This window comes from Aotus nancymaae, unplaced genomic scaffold, assembly GCF_030222135.1.
Source record: "Aotus nancymaae isolate 86718 unplaced genomic scaffold, 86718_ANA_hifiasm-v0.15.2.pri h1tg000019l, whole genome shotgun sequence".
NCBI classification, from domain to species: Eukaryota; Metazoa; Chordata; class Mammalia; order Primates; family Aotidae; genus Aotus; species Aotus nancymaae.
This window is the reverse complement of record NW_026988431.1, coordinates 16,705,838-16,712,418: the sequence shown is the minus strand read 5'-3', so window position 1 is coordinate 16,712,418 and position 6,581 is coordinate 16,705,838. Positions and strand designations below refer to the sequence as shown.

The window sequence follows — 6,581 nt, the reverse complement described above, 5'->3', positions numbered from 1 at the left end:
TTGGTATGCAGAGGAAGGGATCAAGCTTGCTCAAGAGCTTAGTACACACTCCAGTTGTAGTCTCCCCACCCAAAGTTGCATGTAGAAACTCTTTTATTTTATTTTATTTTAGTTTTTGAGATGGAGTCTTACTCTGTCTCCCAGGCTGGAGTGCAGTGAAGCGATCTCAGCTCACTGCAACCTCCACTGACCAGGTTCAAGCAATTCTCCTATGTCAGCTTCCCCAGTAGCTGGGACTACAGGCTTGTGCCACCATGCCCGGCTAATTTTTGTATTTTAGTAGAGACGGGGTGTCACCATGTTGGTCAGGCTGGTCTCGAACCCCTGACCTCAGGTGATCCACCCACCTCAACCTCCCAAAGTGCTAAGATTACAGGTGTGAGCCACTACACCTGGCCTAGAACCTTATTTTCTAATTGATTATAGGGCATGAGATGCACAAACACCCATTCCCTATGCTTTTCTAGAAATTAGTACAGCTGTGGCAGAGAAGTAAACAGAGAAAACATTCCCCTTGGTCTGCCAGATTCCAGCCTCATTTCTCTGAAGATAGCCACCATTTGAAGAGTACCGCCAAGGTACTTTGTAGAACGTCCCTCAATTTGGGCTGGTGCAGGGGATGGCAGTGACAGCAAGAACTGTTGAATCAGAAAGTGTTTTTCTATTTTCCCTTTACCCTCCATGCTCTCTGTAGTGCCATTTTTTTTTTTTTTTCATTTTTTCTCTTCCCCATATGCTATTGTGGTAGTTCTAGTCAGGCACGATCATGGCTTGAACTAGGGTGGCTGAGGAGAAGGAACGAACAATAGGGGTTAGATTTAGAGGTGTATTTTGAACTTATTGTTGACAGAACGGTTGTGAGTAAAAGAGATAAGTCAATTATAATTCCAGGGTTACTTTTGTTTTTGTTTTTGTTTTTTGAGTTGGAGTTTCACTCTCGCCCAGGCCGGAGTGCCGTGGTACAATCTTGACTTATTGCAACCTCTGCCTCCCAGGTTCAAGCAGTTCTTGTGCCTCAACCTCCCAAGTAGCTGGGATTACAGGCATTCACCACCATGCCCGGCTAAGTTTTGTATTTTTAGTAGAGATGGGGTTTTTTGGCCAGGCTGGTCTTGAATTCCTGGCCCCAAGTGATTCGCCCGCCTTGGCCTCCCAAAGTGCTGGGATTACACTTGGAGCCACCATGCCTGGCCTAGGTGGCTGTTGTTGTTGTTGTTTTTCCTGAGCAAAGAAATGGGTGCTGGTGCCATTTACTGAGGTAGGGAACCCAGGGAGAGAAGCAAATTTGGAAAGAAGGGCTCAAGAGTTTGGTTTGGGGCCTGATATGTTTGAAATGCTTATTAGAGAACCAAGATGACATGTCATATAAGCAGTTTGGCTATATAAGCCTGGAATTTAGGAGCTTAAAACAAAAATGCTTTATTGCTTTTATTATTTATTTATTTATTCTTGAGACAGGATCTCACTTCATCACCCAGTCGTCGCTCACTTCATCGTCCAGTGGCACAATCTTGGCTCACTGTAACCTCCACCTCCCGGGCTCAAGCCATCCTCCCACTTCAGTCTCCTGAGTAGCTGGGACTACAGGCACATACCACCACGCCCAGCTAATTTTTGGAATGTTTTTAGAGATGGGGTTCACCATGTTGCCCAGGCTGGTCTCAAACTCCTGGCCTCAAGCAATCTGTTCATTTTGGTTTCCCAAAGTGTTGAGATTACAGATGTGATCCACCATACCTGGCCTAATGATTTATTACTTTAAAATTTTTCTGTGGGTTGGGATTTAGCCGGGTGGTTCTGCTGGCTTTGCTTGGGTCTCTTATTCAACAATAATCAGCTCTCTGAGAGCTTGGCCGGGGCTAGAATGCTTCTCACTCTCCAGAGCCTCTCTCCAGGGGACCTCTCATGATTTAATAACTTAGCCTGAGCATTTTACATGGCAACAACTAGATCTTGAGAAGCAAAATTCAATGTTCAAGCCTCTTGTACTTACAGGAATAAGAATATGAATATTCTTATTCAGCCTCTACTTGTATCATGCTTGCTAATGCTCCATGGGACAAAGCAAATCAGATGGTCAGGCTCAGGGTCAGTGTTGGAGAGGGTATAATACTGGGCTAATTGGGGACCACCATTAATTGGGTCTACCACAGCTGACTTGATAAGGTTTTTGTGAAGATTAAGTAAGGTAATGTATGTAAATTGACTGCTACATGATAGATTCTCAATAAATATTAGCTATTAATATTAAGACACATTCTCAAAATAAATTCTCAGGACCTATAGATATTAGTCTTATTTTACTAATATACATATAGGAGAAGAAAATGAACATGGTTGTTTCTTTTTTTCTTTTCTTTTTTTATTTTGAGACAGAGTCTCACACTGTCATGTGTGCTGGAATGCAGTGGCGCGATCTTGGCTCACTGCAACCTCCGCCTCCCAGGTTCAAGCGATTTTCCTGCCTCAGCCTTCCAAGTATGTGGGATTACAGGCACCCACTACCAGTCCCAGCTAATTTTTTTGTATTTTTAATTAAAGACGGGGTTTCACCATGTTGGCTAGGCTGGTCTTGAACTCCTGACCTCATGATCCACCCACTTCGGCCTCCCAAAGTGCTGGGATTACAGGCATGAGCCACCATGCCTGGCCTTCTTGTTTCTTTATTATATTGTCCAGCAGAAGTAGTGCTACAGTTCCTTTTCCTTTGCATTCAATTTTACTGCCTAATAGATGTTCTATAATTACATAAAAATTGGCGAATAAGTAATCTAATAGTCTTGTTTTTGAAAAGTAAAAATTCCTTTTTAATGTTCTCATTAAAATGGCTTTGAAACCAGAGTTTAAAATTTGAACACAGATTTTTTCCAATACTTTTCCCAAGTGTAAAATTTGTATTTGCTGATTTTAAAATTTCTTTCCTAAGTCTATTACTTATTTCTAACTATAATTCTGCTACAGTTTCTTTGCTATTTAATTTTCTTCTATATAAGTCACATCAAGGCTGCTATAAATATTTCAGTAGTAAAGGAACAAATCACTCATACTTTTAGCCATAGCTCTTTACCTGCAAATAAAAGCACAAAGTGGTGCATTGTTTAGACAGACATGAGGACGTAGAGAGCATGTACATGTGTGCTTATGCCATTCTGGGCACCAGAACCTTGACTGTAATGGTCATGTAAAGAAACTACCGACCAAGATATCTTTATATCTCTATATAGCAATACCCACAGGAGTTCTGAAACTTGGGACTTTTCAAAGAAGAAGAATGATCATACTTTACTACTAATATGTATGTATGTGTACATAAAATTACATTTTATGTATACCAACAAAGAATATTATGTAGGAGAGGTTCTGTTATTATTTTTTAAGGCGAGATTGCTTAGCCATTTGGTATTTTTCTCCTTGCATTGTACAAGTTCTGTAGACTCTGTTTGGATTCTGGCCCCAAATTGTAAGCCTACTTGTTCTGAGAAGTCATTTCTTTGGTGTCCTTAATCCCTATGCGAGAATATTTCTGGTCTGTCTGTAAATATTATGGTTGGCAAAATGTTATCTCCTTATTGAGCCTGTTTCCCTGCCATTGTGTTTCTACCTGACCTTCTGCATCCTGTATGTGCTTCTGCCTGTGTGTGGCCTTAGGAAAGATAATTTAGTTTCTTTCCTTTGACAAGAAGAGTAACTTCTCTGGGATCCAAACACAAAGTGCTGCATTCATTGGCAGAAACTGGATTGTCTTAACATGTCTTTTGTAATACTTCTAAACACCTTTTCTCATCACAGCAGTGCAAGGTTGCACCTGTTCAGTCACAGTGCCTGCAGTGTTGTCTGGGTAACAACAGTTGAAGGACACAAAACAAAATAGGAGCAGATCAACTTAGAGTCTCCGAGTTGACTTTTCCCTCTCTTTCTGAATTTTTGGTGCCACTTTAACAAAACTCATGATTTACTTTGTTCCTATGAGTCATATAATTTCCTTTCTTTACTTCCCTTGTAGAAATGCATTACAATATTATTTTCTTTTTTAAAAAAATAGGGAACGCTTCACTAATTTGCAAGTCATCCTTGCACAGGGACCATGCTAATCTTCTCCGTGTCATTCCAATTTTAGTATATGTGCTGCTGATGTGAGCACTATATATTTTTTTATTTACTTGTTTTTTGGGTTTTTTGTTTGTTGGTTGGTTGGTAAGACAGAGTTTCACTCTTGTTGTCTAGGCTGGAGTGCAATGGCACAATCTCAGCTCACTGCAACCTCCACCTGCTGGGTTCAAGCAATTCTCCTGCCTCAGCCTTCTGAGTAACTGAGATTACAGGCATTTGCCACCATACCAAGCTAATTTTGTACTTTTAGTAGAAGCAGGGTTTTTCCGTGTAGGTCAGGCTGGTCTCAAACTCCCAACCTCAGGTGATTCACCTGCCTCAGCCTCCCAAAGTGCTGGGATTACAGGCATGAGCCACCACACCCAGCTACAATATTATTTTTAAATGGAAAAATCATTGGTCATGAAGACATATGTTTTCCCTTTCTCTCAGAATCACACAGTCCTAGTATCAATTTACTCATTTTCCTAAAGTGAAAGGACATTGATCAATTTTTCACCATATCGTTATACAAAAATACATGAAACCATATCAGTCAGGATAATCTCAATTATGCAATAGTGACAACCAGCGCTGAATTTCAGTGATGCAATAAGGTTTATTTTTTACTCTTGTTACCTCTCAGTGTAGGTTGACTGGGGAGCCAAGGTCATCAAGGTCTCTGATGGCCCCAGGCTGGCAGAAGCTCCATCTCAATTCACACTTTCATCATCATACAGGCAGGAAATAGGGAAACGTGGAAAATTGTGCACTGGCTTTTAAAGTTTTGGGCCAAAAGTGACAGGTCACTTTATTCATATTTCATTGGCCAAAGCAAGTCCCATGGCCAAGCATAATTTCAAAAAAAGAGAAGAGTCCAAACCTGTTATGTTTCCAAAGGGAAATGAACTGTAATATGTGTAAACAGTTTCAATGACTATGGTAGTACCTTAGAAAGAATCAATCTCACCCGAAATACAAGTAATTTAAAATATTTCTAAAAAGAAAGAAAGAAAACGGTGCTGCCGAGTAACAGTGCTATGGTCACTCTCTTACACTGATTATGAAACATTTCTGAAAAGCAATTTAGAAACGTATTTATCAAGGGCCTCAAAAATCATCCATAAACTTTGGACCTTATTTACACTTTCGGAATTTAGCTCTATAAGAATAAAAATTGTAAATATCTAAATGTCTAATAAAGGAGGAATTGGTAAATCTACTGCTGTAGCACACGTAACGTAATATTATATAGCCACCAAATATCATAGTTTTGAAGAACTTAAAATGGTAAAATGCTCTGGTTGTAACATCAGGTGAAAACGATCAGGGTATAATAGTGTTTTCAATATTAACTCATTAAAGAACCTTAGTAGTAGTTATCTCTGGCAGGTGGGATTAAGGTTTTTATTTTCCATTTGTATACCTTTCACACATTCTAAAATAAACATGTACATTTTTAAAGAAAAATATAATTGAGTTAAAAATACTCAACTCTTCTGTTTTATAGCTTTATTGAAGTATAACTTACATACCTTGACATTCATCCATTTAAAGTATACAGTTATATCAGTTTTAGCAAATTAATGCAGTCATGTAACCATCACCACAATTAAAATTTAGAATACTTTCAACATTCCCAGAAAGTTCCCTCATGCCCAATTGTAGTTCATTCCTGCTCCCACCCCAGCTCTTCAATCTGTTTTCTATTGCTGCATAATTTTGCTTTTGTTAGAGTTTTTATATGAATGGAATGGTATAGCATCTATTATTTTATATCTGTCTCCTTTCACTTAGCATGATATTTTTGAGATTAATTCATGTTGTTACATGTATCAGTAGTTCAGTCCTTTTATTACTGAGTAGTGTTCTGTTGTACAGAAACACAATATTTTGTTTATCCATTCAACAGCTGCTGGACATTGGGTTGTTTCCAGACTTAGGCTATTATGAGTAATGATGTTATGAACATTTGAATACAAATCTTTGTGTGGATGTATATGTTTATTTCCCTTGGGTAGACATCTAGGAATGGAATTGCTGAGTCATATGGGAAGGGTAAGTATAATTTTTTAAGAAACTGCCAACCTGTTTCCAACATGGCCATACAATTTTGCATTCTCACCAACAGTGTAAGAGAGTTCCTATTTCCCTACATTCTTGCCAATACTTGGTATTGGTGGTCTTTTTAGTTTTAGTCATTTTGGTCGGCAAAAAACACCTAGCACTTTGAATAGTTCCCTCACAGGCATTTAGGGGCAGCATGGTTGTAAGCGCTGTTCACATGGTAGTTGAAAGCTGGGATCTTGAGTTTCCATGTTTGCAGGCCTCTAGCATCCTAATCAAAAGTAAGGGAAGTCTTCATCAACAACCAAAGGTTCAACTCTTTGTTATTATACACTTAGGCCAAGTAAGTTTCTTACAGTAACACAACATATGCAACACAACCCACATATAAACTGTCCAGACTTTTGTGTTTCTTAAAAATGTGT

At 39.1% G+C, this 6,581-nt stretch overlaps 1 non-coding gene across 1 annotated transcript; it reads right to left on the bottom strand.

The window, feature by feature from the left end:
* Positions 1–4,034: 4,034 nt before the first annotated feature.
* LOC135275917 (U6 spliceosomal RNA) lies at positions 4,035–4,141 on the bottom strand. Its single transcript, XR_010343507.1, has one exon. It is a non-coding gene; the product is annotated as a U6 spliceosomal RNA (small nuclear RNA).
* Between the last annotated feature and the right edge of the window lie 2,440 nt (positions 4,142–6,581).